The 24,584-nt window shown below is 29.5% G+C and overlaps 1 protein-coding gene across 2 annotated transcripts in view; it reads left to right on the forward strand.

Moving 5' to 3' along the window:
• The first annotated feature begins 6,150 nt into the window (after positions 1-6,150).
• LOC121121198 (uncharacterized) overlaps positions 6,151-24,584 on the forward strand; it is a 222,716-nt gene continuing 204,282 nt past the window's right edge. The window contains exon 1 of one of the 2 annotated variants that reach the window (XM_071890153.1): positions 6,151-6,671. The gene's annotated coding sequence lies outside the window, so the exon portion shown is untranslated. The remainder of the gene's footprint in view (positions 6,672-24,584) is intronic. The other variant, XM_040716075.2, reaches the window with a different exon arrangement.

Raw genomic sequence — 24,584 nt, forward strand, 5'->3', positions numbered from 1 at the left:
GCCAAATAGATCCTGGTTACCAATATGTAAGTCAGGCATGAAAAATGAAGATCATTTAGAGAAGATTACACTCCATCCCTTTCCTAAAGAATAATCTGTAAAAAGAGCCTGGATGCGAGCCATTCCAAGAGAATCGTAGGTCCTTCAACAAATTCTAGGGTGTGTTCTCTTCACTTTAATCCTCAATATTTAATTAAAAACAGTCAAGATATCAAGAGAAAATACAGATAAAATTGTTATGATAGGACTCTTAATAAGGTGTATCTGTCACCTGAAGCTATTCCTTCTATATTCCCTAATCTTCCATCCTATATTTCTAAAAAAAAATAAACAAACCGAGATCATCAAAAGGATTTGATGATGATAAAATAGCTACGTTTCAAGATTTGAAGAATAAGCTTCCATTGTAAAAAATACCTTCTGATACTTTCATCAAAGAATATAAAGTATAAATATAAATTCAATATATTCAATTATTGATAAAAATGGACTAATTAGTGTCAAATGTACTGTGTCAGTGAGTTCAAATCTGTCCTTTGAGTTATATCATGAAAACATATTGATAAATCAGGACTGTATCAGTCTTATTGCCAATGATAACTTCAGTATCTTCGCTTCTCAATATTGCGAGTCATTTGAGAAGTTTGGACATTTTACCTGTTGAAGATAGAAAAGCTATGATATTGGACATTTTTTCTAAATTGATAGAAGAATCTGAAACAATGGGTGCTGATTCCAACAAAAAAAAAGCTAGTGTTCATTTCTGAACAATTAAAAAATTTCAATGTCCCTCCAAATCAGGGAAGATACTCTACCAACTTCTTGGTTACATCACAAATTTGGCATAACTCTAGTCAGTCTTTTTACAACCAAATGTTTACGTCTGAGAACATCATTTTACCTTCATCAGGATATTTATCAAGTTTGTCGAAAGGCTTCTATGCATCCACTATCAATTACTTAAATTACAGATCTGAAAAATTGTCTTGACAAGAAAGAAAGATAATCCTCATGGTTGATGATGTATATACAGCTCCAAGAGTAGAATTTTCCAAAGTAATTTTCTCGAAGCAAGATTTAGCTGGTATCGGCAGTTATCGGGTGCTACTTACTTTGTTTCAGTACTTCAGATTTCTGAAGTACTGAAAAATAGATACGAATTCTATCTCTTACACGAAATAATTCTTTTAATATGAATCAAATCAAGCCAATTGGCAATAATAAAGATGTATCATTTGATGCTCAAAATTTGTATTCCAAGGATCTAGATAGTATCCTTAATTTTCTTCAAGACTGAGAAGTCAGTACAGAAGAAGAATATAGTAATGAAGCTATCATTTTTTATATATCTGGCTATTTATCTAGATCGCTATCAAAAAAATTGAAATGTGATAGCTGCTGTTCGATGCTAGTTTCTTCGAAGGATACTCCCAACATATTAGCTGAAAGTTCAACTAATGATAAACTGAAAAAAAAAGCTATAATTTTCTTAATTTGGTCAATCAAGGCGGGCTATACACACCCCATCAAATCTTACTTTTACCATGGGACAACAGGCTTGGATAATTTTTGATCTGATATCAAAATTATATTCTTATGGAAAATAATAATCATGGATTTCCCTTTAGTGAAATATGTTACGTTTTAGTTAAACATTCTAGTTTTTTCTAGCTCCCTAACAAGTAAATGTTTAAATGGTCATTTGTCTCAATATGTTTTCAAATCTTTTTCGAGGAAAATGCTCAATATTTTTGCCAAAAATTATACTAGATAAATTAATAACAGTATTCATATTGCAAAGCGGCCAACAAATTCCAAAGAATCAATGAAAGAAAATGTAAAAAATTATCGTCAGAAAGTGCTTAAATATATAGCTATATTTATTATTTTTGTTCATGTCATTTATTATAATAATTGTTAATATTATTATTGGTATTAAAAAATATGAGGAATACCAATCTTTGCTGAAATTTGTATATTTACTTTATGAAACTTTAAAAACAATACATTTAGCCCCTATATTACTCTTATTTATTATTGTATACAAAAAATAAAAGTTGACTCATATGGTAGAAAGAAAAATGCCGTCTTTATTCCAAGTATCTAGATTCCATGACTTAGCATGGGCTACCTCATCCAAGAAACGAAACTCTCCTATCATACACCATCTACCTTCCAAAACCAAATATAAACCCTTTCTAGCATAGTTTTCATGATAGATCCACTAGTCTTTGGAATAATGTACCTCTATGCTTTCGTTAGGGAAGTGAGGTTGATCTCAGACGATTTTTACTTAGATCTATTTATGTCTAACATATTTATATTTTCGGAATATCATCTTTTGTTATAAATACTAACCAAAAAACAATTGTAGTAGCTCGTGATTATTGCCACTGGTACAAAAATAAAAAACATAAAAATAAAATTTACAACCCAAAACTTCCTTCTGTTTTTTCCAATATCTACATGATTAAGTGTTATTTTTCACAAGGAAACATCTAAATAACTGGGGGAAAAATTACATTGTAGACACGCGTGTCCAGATTTAAAAAAATGGTTCAATAATTTATGTATCTGATTTTTGAATTGTAGAAAATATTTTGTAATTACACAAAAATGAACCATTTTGTTGAAAATCTAATATATTTGTTATTTTTGATATTTTTGCAATGGTACAAAATAATTGTTAGTCATAACGTCAGTTCATGATTAAGAAGTGAGCATTTTCAAAAAACTTAATATTTAAAAGTTAGCTAAGATGCATCGAATGAAAAAATATTTTTGTATATCAATTAAAATATCAAGGCTGTAAAGTGTACATTGGTTACAAAAACATAAATTTCGGCATATATATGCCTACAAAAATTATTAAAATTTATATAAATATAACTTATTTATAATCTAAGGTTTGGATTGTGTTTACATAGTTTTTTCCCTAAATGGTTATATATTATAGGTATTAAGTATTATTAATTTATGAAACTTGAAGTTATATTATATATAAGTTTACCTACTTCACAAATTTCAAACATGCCCTATTGTCTATAGAATCTCAGTTCCCAAACATCTTTAAAGTATAAATTATTATTCTTGCTAGAGCATAGCCACTCGCCACTCTAGTCTATTACCTAGTCTTGTGAATAGTCAATGTGATCAGATTAAAATGTAACTTTTCAGTGAGAAGTTGGCTGTATTGTCGTACCTCCATAACGAGTGCATTAATTATGTCAGAAACTTATGAATGTATTAGGAATAGACAGATTTTGATAGTTTGCATTTGTATCTTATATTCAAAATATTTTCATTATAACTGGCACAGCTATTTACTGCATATAACTAACAAATATCCATAGCTATAAACTAGATTTAGCTATATTTATAGTAAGGATACTTGAATGACTCGAAAATACACTATAAAATTCTTTTTTTTTTGTTGGAGTTGGAGCCTGTGACATTAAAAATACTGGAGTCGGGCTCAGTAATGTTTCACTCCGACTGTCGGAGTGAATAATTTTATTGACCGACTCCGGAGCTGCAGTTAAAGGTAATAAATATTTCATAGAATTTCTTTACCCAAATATTTTTTCTCCTTGTTTTTAAACTCAAGCTAGTATTTTTATAATTTTTAAATTTTATCGACGAGTGCAAAAAGTATTAAATAGAAAAAAAAAAGTACTAATTTAAACAATGTAATTTTGAGTCTATGTCGACTATGTATCATGTAATAAAAATTGTTTAATAGATGGGATAATGTTTTACTCTTGTACACTAGCTGCTTAATTAAGTATGTTCAATAACGGAGGGTCAATGTAAAATTAAGCATTTTTTGGTTCTGTCTAAAATGATTTTTTTACGCAAATTGGAACTAAAAATTAAGGAATATAATCGATCTAGACCGTATTTAAAAAATATATCCATCGATAGTGAGTTTGTCTTAGGGACCAATCTAGATCGTACATCTTCAACAGTTTAACGGACATTTAAGCTTTATCTCGTTTTCAATTTCTACTTCTTTTTTTGCATCAAACGCGATATCTTGTCTTAAAAGGAAAAATTATGTAATATAAAAGAGAGATAATTTTACCAAGCTTATACTGATAATATAGTACTCAGAAAGATAAACAGTTGGTTTGGAATTGAATACAGTAAGTCCTTAACATGTCAAGTCGATGAACTAGATTAAGCCAAGACCAGGAAGTGGAAAAAAGTTCATAATATTCAACAACTCTGTGATCGATGTGAATCAATGATATTGAAGACATTAACGGGGATTAAAGAAAGGTTATTTTTTTAGTTAGCCTTCTCAGAAGATTGATCCATTCATTTATCCAAGGTCCATGGGTCTTCAATTTCGTCATGATTCTTCTCTTGCAAAATATTGATGACTCATCCCATATCCTTCTCTCCAAAGATTCAAATATCAACAGCTGATATAGGTACTACATTCATTTGCAAAAGTTTAAGGTCCCCTTGTATATTTCACTTAATTCAATAAAAATCGTTTCCTTGACGTGTATGAATGTGTATTATACAAGTATGGTACGTGTCATGTTCCACTGGGTCTTGCGAGTCTATTTATCAACTTGTTTTGTAATGACGCTTGCAATAGATGGTTGTGCTCGCATTTTAGCTGTAATTGATATTCTTCAAAACTGAGCAAAAGGTTTTATTATATTCAAAAGGCTGAAATGGTGATATTACATAAAGAATGCTATTTGAGCGTCAAATTGTTGTAAAAATGTCCTGTAGCAAGACATCTGTTTACATTAGCATAAATTGTTTTTCTAAATTTGGGGTTTATACTTACATATATAGAGAACAGGGTGCCGAAGAAATACTTACACGAGAGATCACGCCATGATAAAGTGGACTTTTTTAAGATCTCACATTAGTTCCTGCTAAAATATCAGTCTAATTTGATTCCTAAAAGGGTGGAAAGTAGGCGTCAGCACTAAAAATAAAAAAATATCCCAGATGGTCTTAAACTCTTGTAAAGGAATCAAGTCTATCATATATCTTCAATAATATCCAAAATGTCGTTACTTAAAAAAAAATTGAATTTTATATAATTTATTTCCCCAAAAAATTGAGATGGATTGGAAAAATAGAAAAAACATCTGTTATATGGCATAAAACGATAAAGAAACATTTCTTAAGTTTGACTGAGAGAAAGATCAAACGACTACAATTAAAATCCAATTCAATAGAGGTGTTGAGTACCGTCTGGAATCTAGGATTTGATTTTTCCGTGCATTGGTTAAAATATCAAATTATTACGAGCACTCTCCCTTTTGGTAGTAATCAGGCAAGGTCTATCCAAAAAAGGATTTGTTTCTTCTCTGGGAAGAATATAGAGACATCCAACCACTTTTTATTGGAGTGTATAAAATGAGCAATATATGAGACCATTGAACCCCCATTTTTCTTTTTTTCAAAATGCAACATGATAAATCAAAAATCCAAAGATTTTTGATTTTTTTGTATTGGTATTGAGTCGGAAAAAATAAATTTTATTGTAGTCAAAATTCAGCATATTTTATATAAATTAAGAAGTACGAAAAAGCTCTTTTTGCCCTGTTTGTATATTTAATATGATTGATTTTTTATTAGAATCGTTATTAAAATGATGTTGAAATATAGTTGTACTGTTATACAAAAAACAAAAAAACTATCAAGTCTGTAGGCCGCAAGGGTAAAAAAAGTATTATATAAAATGTGTTTTTATGATTTTCACGGTAGTAAAAGCAACCAGGAATATACAATGTCGACCCAAAAGGAAGAATGTGTTGACTACTTTAATTTAAAAAAACATGTTTTTAAGACATTGCAGCAAAAAGTAACATGAGAATCTGTTTTTAAAAGATGAGAATAGGACCAGAGAAGTCGTAAAATGAAGATTTCTGTCTAATAAAATGATGGCTCTTTGTGTATATATAGTCTACAAATTATTCATTTAAATCCACTGTGATTAAGATTTGCTTATTTTCTTAAAAAGAAGATGTGGATAATAATTCTTAATAGAACATAATTTTCTTCTTTGAAAGTAGAGTTGCATGTCTCTTAGATTTCCCTTCATTTTATTGAATGTAAGCGCCCTAAGAGTAAAAAAAAATCCTCGTTTTTCCAAGCGTCGTCCTCGTACATACATTCAGTATAAAAGGGTAAGGAAAAATAAAGCAGAAGAAAGTCATAGACGACAAAAGCGAATAATTTTTTGTTTATTTATTTTTTTCCAATTTTTCATTTTCATTTCTCAGTATAGACTTTATAACCAGGGAGTTCTTTCACATTTTTTATTTTTTTTTCTCTTCAGTTCTTATTTATCCTTCTTCTTATTTATTCAATTATTATATTTTTTCTACCTTTCAAGTTCTATTCAATTCTACAAAGTTCAAAACCCACACACTGAAAAAGAAATACAATTACCAAAAAATATAAAAATAAACAGCCAAAAAAAAAAAGCGAGGGAAAACAGGAACGCTTACTCAACAAAAAAAGAACAAATAATATCCTAGCATAATAGACATATTTGTGTGTTCAATCCTATCCTAACTGTTCAAATCCGTGAAAAAAGACAAATAACTAATCCGTTTTCATGTTTAAGTGTTTTAAAGAAAATAATAAGTGTTATTTGTGCATCCTCGTCCAGAGTCTTCGAAATTGTTTCACATGTAAGAATATTTTATACTTATCCATATGTACATTAGACCAGCGTTTCTTAAAGTGGGAGCCGTGGTTTATTGTGCTGCCATCTGACATTTTAATATGCAATGGTGTTATTTTAAATTTATTTAAGATAACTAATTAAAAGTTGGTAAATTAAATTTTGTATTAAAATTCCTCTCTATCTCAAGTACTCATTATCAACCACACGTCATAGCCCAATTGGGTCATTGTGACTTCATGGCACAGCATATTGTTTATTTTTTACCACGCAAATAAATTTGATTTCACAAGGAGAAGGCTACACCATCATGGACTGTCTTCAAAAGAAAAGCCCCACAAGAACGTGACTCTGAAATGAAGCCTTGGCCTACTTCTTGCAAGCTTTTATTTACCTGCTCTGCGTCAGCACCAAAGGGCTCTAGGTTAGATAATCCTAGTAAGGTTCAAAAGAGGACATACAACAACAATTATAATTATTATAAACATGACATTGTAATTTTTAATAATAACTTACACCAGGGTGTCTTGAGATTTTATGCAATTTTGTAAGGTACTCTGATTGAAAAATATTTGAGAAATATTGCATTAGACTGTTTAAAAAAAACGAGTCATATTTGAAGAGGAAGACAGCGTGTTCTTTATATATGCGTCAGTTTCAGATAATGCCCATATATAAAATTTCTGTTATGTCGATATGTTGACTGATAAGTCAAATTTAATATGTACTAAAACCATTTACTGAAATTAAATAACTGTTATTTTATATAAAAAAACTAAAAGATAATATGTTTTATTAATAAATGCCCAAAGAATTAGTTGTCATTCATTCTCCTACGTTATAAAGAAAGTTGGTAAGAAACAAATGGGAATATAGTCATATTTATTTTACTTGTTTATCAATTATAAATATTTAAAACTGAATAGATTTGTTAATTTAAACTGAATAATTATTATTTTATAAACAAATGTAATTAGACAAATACATCTACAACTATTTATCAATAAGGTTCAGTTGTCATTAAATTTCCTACGTTGATACAAAAGTTATGACTAGAAACTAGCAAATATTTTCTTTGATTGTCAATAGATTATTTAACTCTGACATGAATAAATTTGTTAGCTTATACTAAATCAATGTTATTTTATTAAAAATAATAATTAGACAATACTTCAACAAATAAAATAACCATTATAACCATTATGTTATTTCAAAAGTTGTTTAGGAGATATGAGGTGTAATCTGACAATCTAACTTCATGGATATTTGTATATAGTAAATGGTGTTAAAGGAAAATACAACAAGCCCTAAACAAAAATAAGATATGTTAATCACAATATTTTAGTATTATAGTTTGACAAATTAATAATATATAAAAAAATAAATGTAGTAATAATTTATGAATTCCTTGATTTCGAAAACTTTAAACGCCGTACAAAAGTTATCAGTGGTATTGCAAGTGTGATTGGACTTTACAAAGTTTGACTACGACTGTGGTTGGTTTTCAATTATTTCATTTTTTGTAAAAAGTAAAGATATGAAGTTGTACAAGTGGTTTTTTTTATTTTGGATAAAAAATACAATTGAAAAAGTTTGAACTACAGTCAAATCCGGATTAAGGAAACTACTACTTTTCAGATGAAAAGTTGACTATATTCGGATTTTTCTCACATTCGAAGTATAGAAAAAAAACCCAGTAACGTTTGGCTACTTTAGTGAATAATCTAATGAGAACAAATTTATAATTTAATCTTTATTTCATTCATTCAGTATTTTTTTACTTTTTTGTTTTATTATTTCTGTTTTTTTTTGTTTTTTTGGGGGGGAATCCATATATGTACTTGTATTCATAGAAAAGCAACAAGAAATGTATTTAAAAGAACCATACAAAAACAAACAAAAAAATGTTGGCGCCGTTTTACAAATTGTACAAACTTCCTATGAAAAATTATCATGGGATATGTATATTCCAATTTTTTCTATCAAACTCATGAATTTATAATATGTTAATAGTTAAAAAGGGAAGAAAAAATTGATTTTATGAAGATTTTTTACCTGTTGTTTTTTCAATTTGAAGTATTTAATGTTGTAAAAAATTTATATCTGAGAGAATGTAGACTATAAAAGTACTTTTTTTCCTATATCCGGATGAGGATTTAGAAGTAACTCAATGTCCTTAAAGTTTTATAATTTCATATTTTAAACACTAGAACGTTTAGAGTATAATTTTTGATAACAGATTCACTGAAAATAGTGAGAAACTTATAGATTGTCATGTGTTAATAATTTCTTAAATTTTCATAATTCATTTTATTGTCCGCAAAAACAAAATTAGAATGAGTAATCGTTTCGTTGATATAGTGAACACTACTTAGATAGACGTGGGTATCATGTTTGATATCCAAACATTTCAAATAACCTTTTTGTTTTACAATTATGTATGAACAGGCTTAAGCAAGTTCAGACATAAATGAACAACTCTAAAAAGGAATCATGTTCCCTCCTTGTATAAAAATTAACATAGATTTTGTTGAAGTAGACATTATGTTTCCACCTTTTATTGTGCAAGGATGTCCAAGAAAAAATTGTCCATTAAAGAAATAAGATATTATCTTTTATCCACATCAAGTAACTTCATCCCCACTTTCTAAGAAATACAAATCAACTGACTAATTAGGAAAGTCATTTTATGTTGGCAAGGGTAACACAAGCTGGCATAAACAAATAGGAAATAGAGATAGTAAAGTCTCTTTTTTTTCGCAAAAACATTTTGGAGGAAGTCCTAAGTACATCATTATTTGCAAAACGTAACATAATTAGTCTGTTTGTTAGTGGATTACAGCCAATCGGTTTGACAGATTTTTAATAAAATTTGCAAGATTTTAGATTGCTTATCCTAATTTCCGCCTTTCAAAATATTTATCACTCATCTGATTAGTGATTAGTTGGTTGAATTTCACCATAATGACTATATTATGACCTTTTTGGCAAGAAATACTGGTATAGCCAAATTATAATTGTAATATCAACTAAAATCTATGTGAATTACAAAAAAAAATAGCAATGGAAATTTAGTAAGGGCAATTTTATAATAAAAAGGAGACAATAAAAAAAATGTACTTAAAAAAAAACTACATCGATAAATTTTCTTACAAATTACAAAATCAATAAATAGTATACAATATTCAATAGTTTTAGGAACGAGTTTGACAATTAAGATCACGTTTTTACAAACGTATATATGCATGTGAGCGTGTTAAATTAATTCATTATTTTCATGCTGAAATATGTTTAAATAATCCTTTTTCTTCACAAGATCAACAGTTTAAATGGTTATCTATATTTAAAAATCAAATATTTATTAACTGTTGAGCAAAATGAAAACAAAAGATGTCAAACCACTTCAAGGCTAATTCTCCAAAAATATTAATATACAAAAGATAAATTCATTTTGAAGTTTGTCTATATCAACATACGAATATGTTTATCATAAAAAATATCTTTTATTTATGTCAAGGCGTCATGTGTCAAAATAAAAACAAACTATTTTTTGTATTGTTCATGGGAAATTCAAAAACTTAATATTAGGGGTATCAAAGGAAAAATTTAATAATCAATACAGTTGATTGCTATAAGATTTAGATTTATAGTAGAATCATATGATATTATTTGTTAATAATTGCCATTACATGTAAATTCTTTATCAGGTTAAGAAAAGTATAAATATGTTGTGGGATTCACTTATTGACTAGAGTATGGTTTATTTCACTGGTTCTTGACCTGTGGAGAACTCCTCACTGATGGGGAAGAGTGGAGTTTCCAAGTGGGGAATGACGGGTTGGACATAAGAACCACGGCTTCGAAACTTCGGCAATTTCAACCAATTTTTCGACTGAAGTATAAGAATACCGTAATGTATAAAATGTCGAGAAGCGCTAGCATCAAGGATATTGACACAACTGCTCAAAGAAACACTTGAGAGGGCAATTAGGCTTGTAAATTTTGTCAACGTAAGCCCCCTCAAAACTCGACTACTTCAACGGTTTCACCAGGGCATGGAATCCAACTACGAAGAACGGCTGTTCCACACTGCCGTTCACTGGTTTCGAAAAGACGACATGTTAAATCGGATTGTGTATTTGCTCTCCGTAGTTACACAATTTTTGGAAGAAAGGAACAAAGCAGACCTCAAATCTGCTGTTTCCGATTAGGCATTTCAGTGCAGGCTAGCATTTCTCGCAGTGATGCTCAGTCAACTGAATTAGCTTAACCACAAACTAAAAGGCGCGGACTGCTATATATTCAGGTATCGAGTCAAAGTGAACGCTTTTCTCTCAAAACTTGTTTGAGAGCAAAACCAAATTGCCAACTCGCCTATAAGACATTGAATCTGATTTGCACTGTGCTATTTCAAAAGTGTAACCGAACATTGAGGCAATACAAATATCTCATCAACATGTATTTGTCTAGTGTTGCATTTTTTCTATGTTTTTTATGGCAAAATAAATTGTGAAAATAACATAACGAATCGTTTCAGACGTGTTTTATTTCCATGTTATAGCTGTCAGTATATAAATAACATATGCAAACAAAAATTAAGGGCCGTGAAATGGCACAAAAAGTAAATCGTATATTTAAGTACAACACTCCATTGGTTAAAGTTGAATTTCTCAAACACCGATGCTGTGTTGAGAAATGGAGAGTTGGATGACTAAAAAGTTAAAAAAGGTTAAGAATCACTAGTTTAGTCGGTTCTATGAAGATTACTGCAGGAAAACTGCCCTCCAGAATGTAACCACCTGCGGATATTGTCTGCCATTATAGATACTATAAATGTTGCTACTAATCTGCCTCATCTACAGATGGGTCTGACACGTCTGAGGATCTGTTGAGAGCTTTCTTATCTTAGATGACAACAATAAATTAAGCCTCATAATTTTCGAAATTGTATCCCTGACTCACGGAGTTTGTGTAAGATAATCATAGGGCCTTGAGACAAATTAAAAACCCAAACCTCCAGTAGACAGAAAACTCCCAATAGCTCTGCTCCAGCCCAACAGTTTATGCAGTATACACTTTGTCACAAGAGGTAGATTAAAAACCACATCCTCCACTTCAAGAAGCATGCAGAATATCTCCTAGTTTCTAAATACTTTTGAACTTTTGGAGCTTCAACTGATGCTTTCTGCGATTTTTCTAGAAATATGAATTTTATTTGTGTATGATAACCGTAAGGCTTCGAGAGGTGTTAAAGTCCACTGTTTTCACTATAAAGAAGCCCCTATAGAATCGCTATGCACCAGGTCAACAGAATGGGAAGTATAAATATAAGGCCATAAAGTACTGCTTATAATTTCTGAATACTTTTATAAGATGGCAGCATTAACGATCGCATTCTTATCTTTTTCTAAGAAAACTGGCCATGGACCCTTATATGAGTAAGTCCCATCAATAAATGAAACATATTGATAGATGAATCACAACATATATACAGTGTTGTGTCGGTCCTTATTTAGGACTGAAGACTGGAGTCTTGTACAGTTCAGTCTGGGTCCAGTCCATTTTAGTCCTGAAACTTGTAAATATCAATCCTTGTTTGGGTAATTCAACTTTTTTTTTTTTTTTTTATAAATCAGCTCCAAAAATATCGTTTCAATACGACTAAGTAATTGTTGCAACTAATTCCATGGTCAGGGATGGTTGCAAAACTGAATCAATATCGACTGTGAGTAAGATATTTAACCATAACAAAAAATTAATTTTTTTAATGAAGAAATAACTAGACTTTTCTTGATGTTGAATTATTACATTTAATTATATTATATCAGACTAAGATATAATAAGATTTATAATATAGATTAAGATTATATATGATATAAATTCACTGTTATTAAACTACTCAAGGTTTTTTCTTTAACAATAAAGAATATTGAAGAACAATGTGAAGAAAACAGTAGTACTTGTAGCGACTGTCCCCTTTGTACTCAATGTTAAAATATATCAAATGTCACTTTACTGCAAATTTTAATAAAATTAAATAATCTACAAAAACAATGATTCGGAGTAAAAGTACTTTTACTCCTCATAAACAGATTGTTTTTATGTTGAATCATCACACTTATATCTAATATGGGTATATCAGTTTTATTTTCGTTATTTATGACTAGACAAAAAGTATTAGTCAACAAATGTTTTTTTGCACGACGAGAAGAAAAAAGAGAAACAAATCAAATTTTTGAACAAACTTTTTCTTTTCTTGACAAAATAAAGACAAAATGTTAAAAAAAAAAAAATAATACGCACAAAGGGGCTTTTAAAATATGTATTACGAAATTATATTTGTTGATTAGAGTATATGAAGAAGGAATATTTATCTGAGCTAATATTTTTATACTACAAAATAACTTTTCATAGATAGGTAAATAATAGACTACCCGAGCTTTAAAATTTGGGACTCCTTCCTGTAGTGGCTAACGATAAAAAAAAAGATCTTTTAACATAAAAGTGCAACAATAAAAGATCTGCATAAGAAACAATTTTTATTTCAATTTATGTACGACTAATTTTTGTCATAAGTGTGATTAATACAATTATGTCTCAATGTTTGTTAAGCTCAAATTAATAAAAAGTTAAAGATTAAAAGAAGTAAATCATTTTGTTATTTGCTTCTTTTAATCTCAGTAAGGAATCAGAATCCGCTGAAATTTTGATATTGGTACACCTCTACATAATATTTACATGAACAAAACACGACATATGAGCCCAAACTTTTTATCCTTTTCATAGATAGAGGACAAAATTATCCAAGGGTTATCAAATATGTTATATACATATTTATGTAAATATATCAAAAAACGTAGATAGAAACAAAATAAGTTGGTTAGTTCGGAGATTCTATTTTTATTAAATGAATGGAATCATTCATCTCAATCAATCAAATAAAAGACGCAGCCTTTATTTATTTATCTACGGGCTCTAATTATGCTGATAGAATCATATATGTCTATAAATAAATAAAGATCGTAATCCTTTTTTATTATAAAAATACTAAAAAAATATATATTTATAGTGCTCATCATGTTATCTTTTACCTACAGGGTGTGCAAGCTATTTATGTTGCCAATTTGGTGCACACTCTTGGACAGACCTGGACATTTAGGAACCTGCTTTTTATTTGTTAGATAGCTTGTTTAAAACTTCACCAGATGAATAAAAATAGAATCAATTGACCAATTTGTTTTTCTAAATATTTGGAAAAAAGCACGGAGCCCTCCTCGGAAGATTCACTGGGAGCAACAACATAACAAGTACTCAAGCTCTGGGACTCTGTGAAAAGTTTGTTCTGAAGGACTGATATCCCTCCCACACCTAGAAAAAATCATAAATGGCTCAGCAACAATTTTGACGATTTCAGATATATGTCTTCTCGACGGATCTCAATCCAATTGATTTTTTTTTGTGTATGTGCCAAGATCGAAAGTCAAACCAAAGACCAAATTATCAGTCAGATCAAGAAGGAATTTCAGGGGACTAAGTGGCGAAGGGTTTGTTGCACTTTCGGCCTCGTATAGAGACTGTAATGGAGGATGGAGGTGACTTTATTGAATAAAAATAAAATTTCATCAGGCTATTAGAATCTGTTTTATTTTTTTAATCCGATCACTGGTTAGAGAGAAAATTACATTAAAAAAAAAAGAATCCTTTTTCCCTCACAGGTAGCTTACACACTCAGTAAATTGCTCTTGTAATAATTTGTAACTAGTGCGTGTAAAAATATTTGATCACATATTTCACAACATATTTTTGGATTTTCGTTCAGAATAAGAGATCAGCCCCTCTTTTTGATGAGAAAAGGATAAATTTCACCATTTTTAATCATATTAAAAAATATTTTTTTATAAAGTTTTCTCTATATATCTATGAATTTTTCTGGCTGTACTCTAAGCCTGCCTGATTGGCTTAGTCTCGCCTTCATGCTTTGCCACAGTCACCAAAAACATGGGTTACATTCTTTAAGTTTGCCTTTACGTCATTCTTACTCTTTTTATCCTTGAAATTTGAGACAAATATAGCGGATGGTCAACCGAATACTATCGCAACCTTTTAATGATAAGGAAATATCTTGGCTAAGTGAATGAGTTTTCAAGTAGGATTAGACAATCATTGGAGTTTTGTAATGTATAAATATAACAGTGGTGCCATAATTATATGTGTCAAAGGGTCATTGACACCCCCCTCCCTTTTGAAGAATTTTTATAGTTATAACAAAAGAAAATCATCTTGTCTAAAAAAAATCAAATGTCGTTATTATGATGAAAGAGCGTATTTAAGTGTCCTTCTACGTTTTCGTTTCCATCACGGAGTAGCTTGTGATTATATCCCCTCTACAATTGAACTATTTTAAGATAGATTCTATTAGCAACAAAGTGTATCTAGTGATATATATCTTCTTCCATATAATAAAACCTTCCATCTACTTTTATGATCCTTCAAAGTGCTAATTGTCCAAATATCTCGCAAAAAGTCGAAATCCCTCTCCTCATACTCCAAAAATAAATATTTGCTGCGCAACGTTTGTTTTGCTGCCCTTAGCAAAGTGATTTCCTTATTATTAAAGTGGTTGTAATAATTAAATTTCAACTTTTCCTAGTTGCACTCTCCAATTACGAGAAAGAAAAAGGAAGTATGACGTACGTCCAAACTTATTCAGTGTACCCAAAGCAAGTGTCTAAATTAAGAACACTTGATCAGTTTATGGCCAAATTTACAGTAATAATTTTTCCCCTGCTAGGTAGCGTTGAGATGACCATGATTTACTATGTCAATAACATCAATTCACCCATTTATTTAATTCACCAGATGGATTATACAAAAGAAAGAGAAAATTGTATATTGTCCAAGATTTATAAATTCAAAATAAAATATGGGAAATATAGTACATAAAAATTTGTGACATACTTTGAGACTTTTTTTTAACATATTAAATTTGGCTAAAAAAATATATACTTTTTCGACCCTTATTTATAACTTATATATGCCTGAATTATCTTTATTTACTTTCTATATATGAATGTTTTTTCTCTACAATAATAAATGAAATGATTTAGAACTCTCCTCCTAGGCTCATCCATTACTAATGACTTTTGGAGAAAGGGGGTTAAATTGAGATATATTGTACAGAAATATATTAAGCTGAGACCAGTGAGTAACAAACTCTTACATTTTTGACGGAAAATGCTCAGCCTTTTTGCTCATGAAAAAATATGTACAATTTCATTGAAATATAATAACTACTTTGAACATAAAAGTTGAGAAAAAATGGCAAAAACTATAGAAATCACATTTTTGAATGAGTTTATCAGTTTTGTTACTAAGTTCATATTTTGGTTAATGTCGATAAAGCTGAATTATGGACCATTTTTATTAAATTACCAGTAGAAATATCAATTCCAATGTAGCACAAACCCTGTACCTATGTGATATATGCAATGAAAATATTAAAGAAAATTTAGACTAATGGAATAGTAAAAATTGCAAAACATGATATTCGTATATTATTGAGTGTTTATCTGTATTATATTAGAGATTATTTTATGAACTACCAGCGGTAGTTCATAAATTAATCTCTTATTATAATTTTTTTAATTATTGAGGACGGAACTTGTCATATGAATTAATATAAGTATTGAGTGATTCTGCTCGTGACTCAAGAATTAAAAAAATTAATATAAAGAGTTTGAGAAAAAAAAAATAATGTGTCACAATGAAGGATGAGTAGTATTGTGCAAGTTCCTATTTAAGACTCAAAACTCCAGTCCCGTCCAGTTGAGTCTCTGTCAGATTCAGTTCAGTCTTGCATATTGTTTCTTACACTTATAAATGTCGGCCCTTGATGATGTCACTCTACATATATCTTTTTTTATATTATGTATAAATCAGTTTTATTAGTGATACACTGACGGGACTGGATCAAATAAATAAGCACTGACGCAACACTACTAGAAAGTACCTTAATCTCTCTAAGGCACTCATTAATAAAGCAAACAAAATTCGTTTTATCATATCAGCGTGTATGTTGATTTCAAATTTTACTTTTAATCCATATTAATTTTGTTATGCATGAGAGACAAATATCTAAAACAAACAGAATCAAGGCGTTTGTTATATATGCCAACATCTGCATTTTTATTTCTTAGATCAAAATATGTTTATCATATACATAATTGAACACCCTATACTGTTCACCCAGTGACTCGTTGACATATATTCATAACGATAGACTGATAAACTTTGCTTATTTAATATAAATTAATGTAATTATATTGTAACTTTTAAGATTTTTCTTTTTTTTATATGCCTGTCTTCCGATGTCTTTTTGATATATGTAGTCGTCTTTTGATGCATATAAAATCAAATTATTTAAATATATTGACATCATTTACTCAAGAAATTATTATTAATCACAAAAACAATGCATAAGAGTTTCATAAACTTCATTGCCTGTGCTTAATCTAAAAATAGTAAAATATATGTTTTTTTTTACTTTTTAAAATCATATTTTAAAATCTGTTAATTTTTACTGAAATAAATTTTAACTAAAAGCCTTGCTTATTATTATCACTTGATTTAAGCAAGTCGCTAGATTTAACCTTTGTTAATGAACATCCTTATTATAAAGTGGTTAGTGCACTGGATAAAAAAGAAACTTCCAAAATAAAACGTATTAAATTACATCATAAACAGTTGAACAATTATAAATAATTACATCATCTAGTACTTCAGTATTTTTTTAAAGTATTCCATCCATTTTGCACTAGTAAATATCAATTGAAATCCTAAAAATACTTGTTTCGATGTAACATATCGAGTTTGTGGTTTCAACAAAAATATTATTTGTTATTCTGATAGAAAAACATTAAAATTTTATTTGTGAAACAAATTTCTATGAAATATTCATTAAGTTATACGAATTGTTGGAATCAAATTAGTACTTATATATTTTTGATGAGGCTGCTTGTATTATATAAAATAATATTTTGAATCCCTCAGTTCTCACATTGAATACAAGAAATCGTCCAGGAAATTAAAAAGAAAAGTAAAGAAATAAATTTAAGCAAAACAATTAAATAAATGCACTAAACCTCAATTAAAAATGGCTGAATACACGAATAAATCCGAAACAAGGTAAATAAAGAATTGCATGTAATCTGATTGAATAATTCAGGAGCATACTAGAAAGTACTGGCGATAAAATTTAGGTTCAAAGGAATTAAAAAGCCTTTTTATAAATAAATGGGTGTATAAATCAAGCTGACTAATAGAGGATCAAACAGATAGAAGGGGATAAAATCCAACTAGCTTCTCCTTACGCCTGCAATTTTTCTATGATTTAGTTATCTGATGGCGTCTCTTGTTTTTTGCTAGTAAAAACTTTGTTGTATCAACTAACTTAAGAATTTTTTTGAGGCATTATGGCTACAGCTGTTCCAGATATACAGAAGACTGAATGTATAGAGGAACATTATTGCGTCGGGTAATAATTTTTTGTCTACAAACATATGGAGATTTTAAATCTGGAAGTCTTAAATGTAACCATGCAAAATATTTGTATGGCTCCTCTGGAGACTGATGATCCAGGATGTAGGAGTGAAAAATCATTGATAAGACTTCAACGAGAAGGAAATATGGTCCCCCAGCCTTCCAGATCATAATTGCATGTATTATTTTGTCTGGGGCTACGTTGAATCTAAAGTAAATCGAAGATTTCATACATGAAGGACTCTCTTATTGCCTCAATCAAAAAGACAATGAATAGCATGCCAAGGAACTACCACGTTAACACCTACATCTCCTTCCAGGCTCTAATCCAGGCCATGATTAATAATGAAGGTGGATACATCAAATGACCTTTTTTCAACATTCATATATATAATTAAATACATTTTTTGCAGTAAATTTAGCGTAAAATGTGCCTTCAATGAGAATTTAATTAAATATGTACGGACTTGATCTTAACAGACTGTATCTTCTTAAAAAGTTACTATACGCGGTTAAAAAACCAAAAATGTGATTTAGATAGTTTTTGTCACTTTTTCCACAATTGCATCGGCTTTTGCCAATGTTTAATATAAATATATTTTCATAAAATTGAACATTTATTAGGACAATACATACACATTTAAGCTTGTTTGGACAAAGTTTGGGTATCAGACTCACCCTAATGTATACACATTATATACCATATGTATTGTGCTATTGAGTAATAAAAAATTATAAGGAAGCCATTAGTTTTTTTTTATTGTTGTTGAATCGATCGCCAAAGCTTCTTAATTACTTGCTAATGGGTCTTACACAAAAAGCATTTAAAAAAATAGAAATACATTTCTTATATATCATTTGTGGTCCATAGGCGACAATAAACTATTTAAATCTAAAATGGTCAAAAATATGTATTTCTTAAAATCCACATTTTAACAACTTAATTTATCCTACATAGGATTAAAATAATTTCGATGTGTGTCTGATGTTCGTCCCGCTTGGAAAAAAATGTTAAAAAAAAGGTTCTTCAGAACTATGAGTCACGTACGTAAGGCTATAGTTCATTCTGATCAGATCAGACTCGTGGGCACTGGAGGGCAAGATTTAGCTTTGATAATAAGTTGATTTAAAAAAAGAAAGCAAAAAACAAGATCCATTCCCCGTGTCTCAAAGTTTTTTAAGGTGGGGATATGAAAATTCTATGACAAAATTAAAAATCCAAAAAACGAACTATTCTACACACTGAAAAAGGGAACCGAATATTAATTACGGATTAAAACAGGGAATTCGGTAAATGAAGGAAGAAGAGAATTTGCGAATCTTAGTATATATTTTCATTATGGTTGAAGAAGGAACATGGCAAGTAAGCAATAGTAATGCAAATAAAATAATAAATCACAATGTCAAAGATTTGAAAAAATGCTTAATATTTACCAAAATCAGTAATTTCAAATGGTCAAATATCTGTTGCATTTTCAAGAGTGTCTAAAGGGGGTTCAGATTTGATTATATTTACATCAAATTAGCAAAAAAACAACAAAAATGATGTACACAAATATGTTTTACAATATAAATTTCTATATTTATAGTAGAACGTTTTAATTTAGAATTTGAACATAAACAAACTAAATATAGATAAAATCTTTTTAACTTTTCATTGGCTATCTTTAGGATAGTGTGTTTGCACTAGTAATAATATATTTGAAAAAAATTATAGTTGAAATTGACATTTAATCAATAGAATCCACAATTTGTTTTAATTTCCCTACGGCTCTCCAGGGCCGTGCATGACAATTGGAACAAACATTGTAAAATCATTTCAAAGTTTTTCCCTGCTCATACAAGAGTTTAGGCGACTAACAAAACTAGTCAATTCACTAGTGTTCATTTATTTCGACTAAGTCCTTCAAGGTTTTTTTTAAAGAAAGTGGTTCTTGCGTTACAGATTTTTTTTATTAAAGATTTTTTTCCCTTCAAAATAAATTCATCTTAATAGTTTATTAGCGCTCTACGAATTTTATTTTTTAGTCATAATATTAAATATGAACGATTATTCTAAATAGGCTGAATTTCCTGTTGTACGACAAAACATAGTTATAATGCTCAGCCATTTGTATGTAAATATGATAATAATGTTTTGAAAGACATAATGATAAAGATCCATTCCTCGTTTTTATTTCAGCATTAGTTCTTCTTATACTGAAAAAATGTGGCTGTCGAATAGAAAGAGTTATTGTACATCTATTCTAAATATATGTACTCTTTTGCAGTTTCTTACATATTAAAATAGATGTAAAAAATGAATGGATTTGACTGAAATCTTCATAAAGTTCTTTTATATCCCCACCTTAAAAAACTTTAAGACACAAGAAATCGATCTTGTTTTTGTTTTTTTCGAAAATCCTTTGTCTTTTTCTCTCTTCTCTTTATTATTCTCTTGACCTTACAATCTCATTAAAAAAGTGTGCAAAGAAAAGTTTTTGACGTATATCAAATTGTTGTTTGCTAAAAATTTAATTTTTAGATAAATGCTATTTGAAAGCCGTCATTGCCATGAACGCCAAAAATTTGTTTGTAGAACCGTCTGTGGAGCCTGAAAAAATTATTTGAAAATTTCCAGTCAAATCCCTTGATTTCTTTAGCCATGCCCACACACATGCAGTATGATTTTTTTTTAAATTGAAGTCAGCTTCTGTCACCACGAAAAAAATCCCTGATATTACTCTTATTCAAAATAATACATATAAAAATATTATTTACTCTGAAAATTATACTGCTAGGTATATTTAATATATCAGTAATATTGCTTTCATTTTAAATTTAGCCCATATTGTGAAATATTATTTATTTAAATAACAATTGAAGCATTATGTATTCATATATTGTATAAAGGAAAATAAAAAGTCGGGATAAAGCTGTCATAAAGTATAATCTTATTTATAAATTAATGATAAGATCATATTCTGTTATTTATGATTAAATAATTTTTTTAACGGATCAATAATAGGTTTCTATGTATTCCTTGAATGATGATTAGAGTTATTGTCAAAAAAACATATTGATAATTGTCGATGGCCTTATCCAGGAGTGCCGACTGATTAAAAACATAGATAAATAATAGGTGTATATAGTAAAAGAGTATTTTCTATCTTCCCAAGATATGGCTGTAGTAATACTGTAGTAATGGTTTACACTAGATAACCTTAGAAAGATAATATTTCGTACAAAAAAAAAACTGTTCTGAAGAGCGTGCGTCGACACTAACAAAGATCAAATGCGCCATATTTTACTGCTTTTCTTTGAAAAAGACGAAAGACAAACCCGGCGGCTCAAAATGTAAATAGTGTTGATGGTCCTGATAGTGTAACAAACAATCAACCATAACTCTGGTTTTGTCGATTCTGTTCTGGTAATTTTCATTTCAAAGATGCAAGGCCAATGGAAATCTTCGAGTCCGACCATAACGTAAGCATTTCTTCGATTGTATTTCCATAAACATCAATGAAAAAATTCCATAAATATTACAAATTTCCTTTTACTTAACCTAATATCTAATATAATTAGACGACACTGAATAATTGAAAGAATGTATTACCAATGTTTGTATGAAATTGATGTAGCAAAATGGTCGGAAAATATGTTTTTAATCAATATTATCTTAATTGGATGTGTTATTTAAAGATATACGCTGACAATAAATAAGGAAATATGTTTATGTATACATACGAGGGTAGTCTGAAAAGTTTGCGACCTAACAAAGATGCAAGTTCATGTTTTCGGATTTTTATTTCTATTTTTAAAAAAAAACCTAGTATTTTTGTAACTCTAACACACTTCGGCCCAGCGACACTCCTATCTATTTAACCCAAACAAACAGTTATCGTCGTTTTTTTCTTCAACATAATTGTTCGCAATACATATTTATTTTTTTGACTCAATTACTCGGAGTTGTATTGGCATAGACGTGTCAAATTTCCACACATTAAGCTTTTATGTGTCTGTTATTATTTGAATCTATTTAAAAATTACATTTTCAAAAAATAAATATTGAATAATAGCTGGATACATGATTTTGTCCTTTTTCACAAAACCCTTTCATCAACTTACTCAAGCAACTGTTACATAACAACTAGGTGTCCAAAATGCCTGAAACTATGCTAAATAACTATGAACAAAATTATATTGTTTAATATGTATAAAAAAAATTTATAGCCCACGGATCCCACTTGCTTAAATTATGCAACCCAGTAAAATGTGAAAATAATAAACAATGAATTCTAATCAATAAATTCAAATATTTATGCAGTGAATGATTTGTACTGGTATTCCTTTTCCAAAATTTCTCAGGGGTTTAAACATTTAAATAAAATAAAATCTTCATTAAACATTATTATTATACATATATGTATATCAAGTTGACTTTTATCTCGAGAATGAAGTTGTTTATGTAACAATTATACCATCACCTGTTCCACAAAAATTGACTCTTTCACCACTTACTATTTAATTGTTTTATTTGGGGATGGACTATGTCACAGAATTAAAAAAAGTGGGATCCACATCTGTAAAAAACCCTAAAGGCTGGTTTAAAATATATTCTTCTTTCACAGTATTTATTTAAGGTTCCTTGAATTGGTCAGATGGAGTTGCTCTAATTAAGTTTCAGTAAACGTGCTAGAATTACAATTACTCGCCATGTGATGTGGGAATTCTTTTTCAATTCCATATACCTAATATACTGAGTGGGGATATTAAAACCGGGAAATTGAAGATTATTTTTCCAAAATTAATTAAGCAATTCCCAAATCTTTTGCTCATACATGAAGGGGGTCATAGTGAAGCCCATCACTCAAAACAACCACCTTCAGCTTCAACCACAGTCTCCAACTTTGCCCTGAACATGACACAGACGTTGATGAGGAACTCTTTGTCCATTTTAGCAACTGCCTCGAGAATTTAAGCCCACAAGGAATCAACAGTCTTATGTGCAAGGTTATTCGATTCATAGTAGTCCTAGTGTTTCATATCCGGGTAGCTAAGGGGCCAAATGTCAATTTATTTTAATCCTGTGTTCAATTAATTTATTATCTTTAATTTGACCAAAACGATCATAAGTCATCTTTGCAGGCGTTTCCAACCCATCAAACTCCTTGAAAGCCTGGGAAACATCGTAAACAGTTGATATGGGCAGCTTTATAAATGCAATAATCTTCTTGGACCTTCAGTTGGAAAGGAGTCACACAATGATGGCGTCATGACGTTCGTTTTCGGAAGACATCTCTAAGATTTGTTATATTTTCTTATTCAGTTTTGTCATCTGAATATGATGAGGCACTCTTTCGTAAACATATGGAGATTTCAGGATGACCAAGATATTGAGGTGTAAACTTGTTCCGCATTTAAAATCCTCACCTTGTCAATTTCCTTCTCTAAGAGCCACTGTTTCATTAAGTTCAAGATAATAATTTATCAACAGCGCGTTGTCCATTGAGCTACTTCGCTCCATATTTCACGCAACTTAATGTTTACGAACGGGATCCTGATATTTTCCGGGATTTTCCTCTCAAATAATTCCCTGCGAATGAAAAAACCTAGCTTGTACAATTTATGTACGTACAAATCGATATGTCACTTAATTTTACGTCAAATCTTGAATAAAAACAATAAAAAAAAGTAGTGGTAACAATCTAAATAATAATTTTGCAACGACTGATTCCATCTACCTGATATCTGATTGTAATTTTTTTCATTGCAATTAGGTGTTGCATATATTTATGTACGTTTTAGCATTGATTCCATTGTTAGATTGAAATGTTGATATTTCTATAGACATGAAATAATGAAATATTTTTGTCAGCTATTGGTGTTGTTTCTTCCAAATCATTACTGTGACTTGGCCCGTGCCTCCGTAAACTTCATAAATATTATATTTTTGCTATATTGTGATAATGTTTAGTTTATTTAAAAAAAAAGAGGCTAATAGATGTATATGAAAATATGCCCAACACTAGAAATGTAAAACTTCCAAGTATTAGTTTCTAATCGAGTTTTTTGACGACTTTTAATTACAATTTTATTATTTAAAAAATAAAATTAATGGTGGTATCTCACTACATGGCATTACCTTTGTTGTATCACATGTATTCTTTTTTATACTTAAACTCACCAATTATCATAGGAATGTATTTATAAATATATTGGCAGTCTTATTATTTCTATGAAGAAAGTTTGGCTATCATATAGGAATACAAATGTATCGCAAAGCTTTTTTGATAATATTACCAAATAATATTATAATTTTAATATTGTGAAATCAATATATAATTTTAATATTGTGAAATCAATGTATAATTTATTCAATTTAAAAATTGAGGATACATAA

This window comes from Lepeophtheirus salmonis, chromosome 7 (assembly GCF_016086655.4).
Source record: "Lepeophtheirus salmonis chromosome 7, UVic_Lsal_1.4, whole genome shotgun sequence".
In the NCBI taxonomy this organism is placed as follows: Eukaryota; Metazoa; Arthropoda; class Copepoda; order Siphonostomatoida; family Caligidae; genus Lepeophtheirus; species Lepeophtheirus salmonis.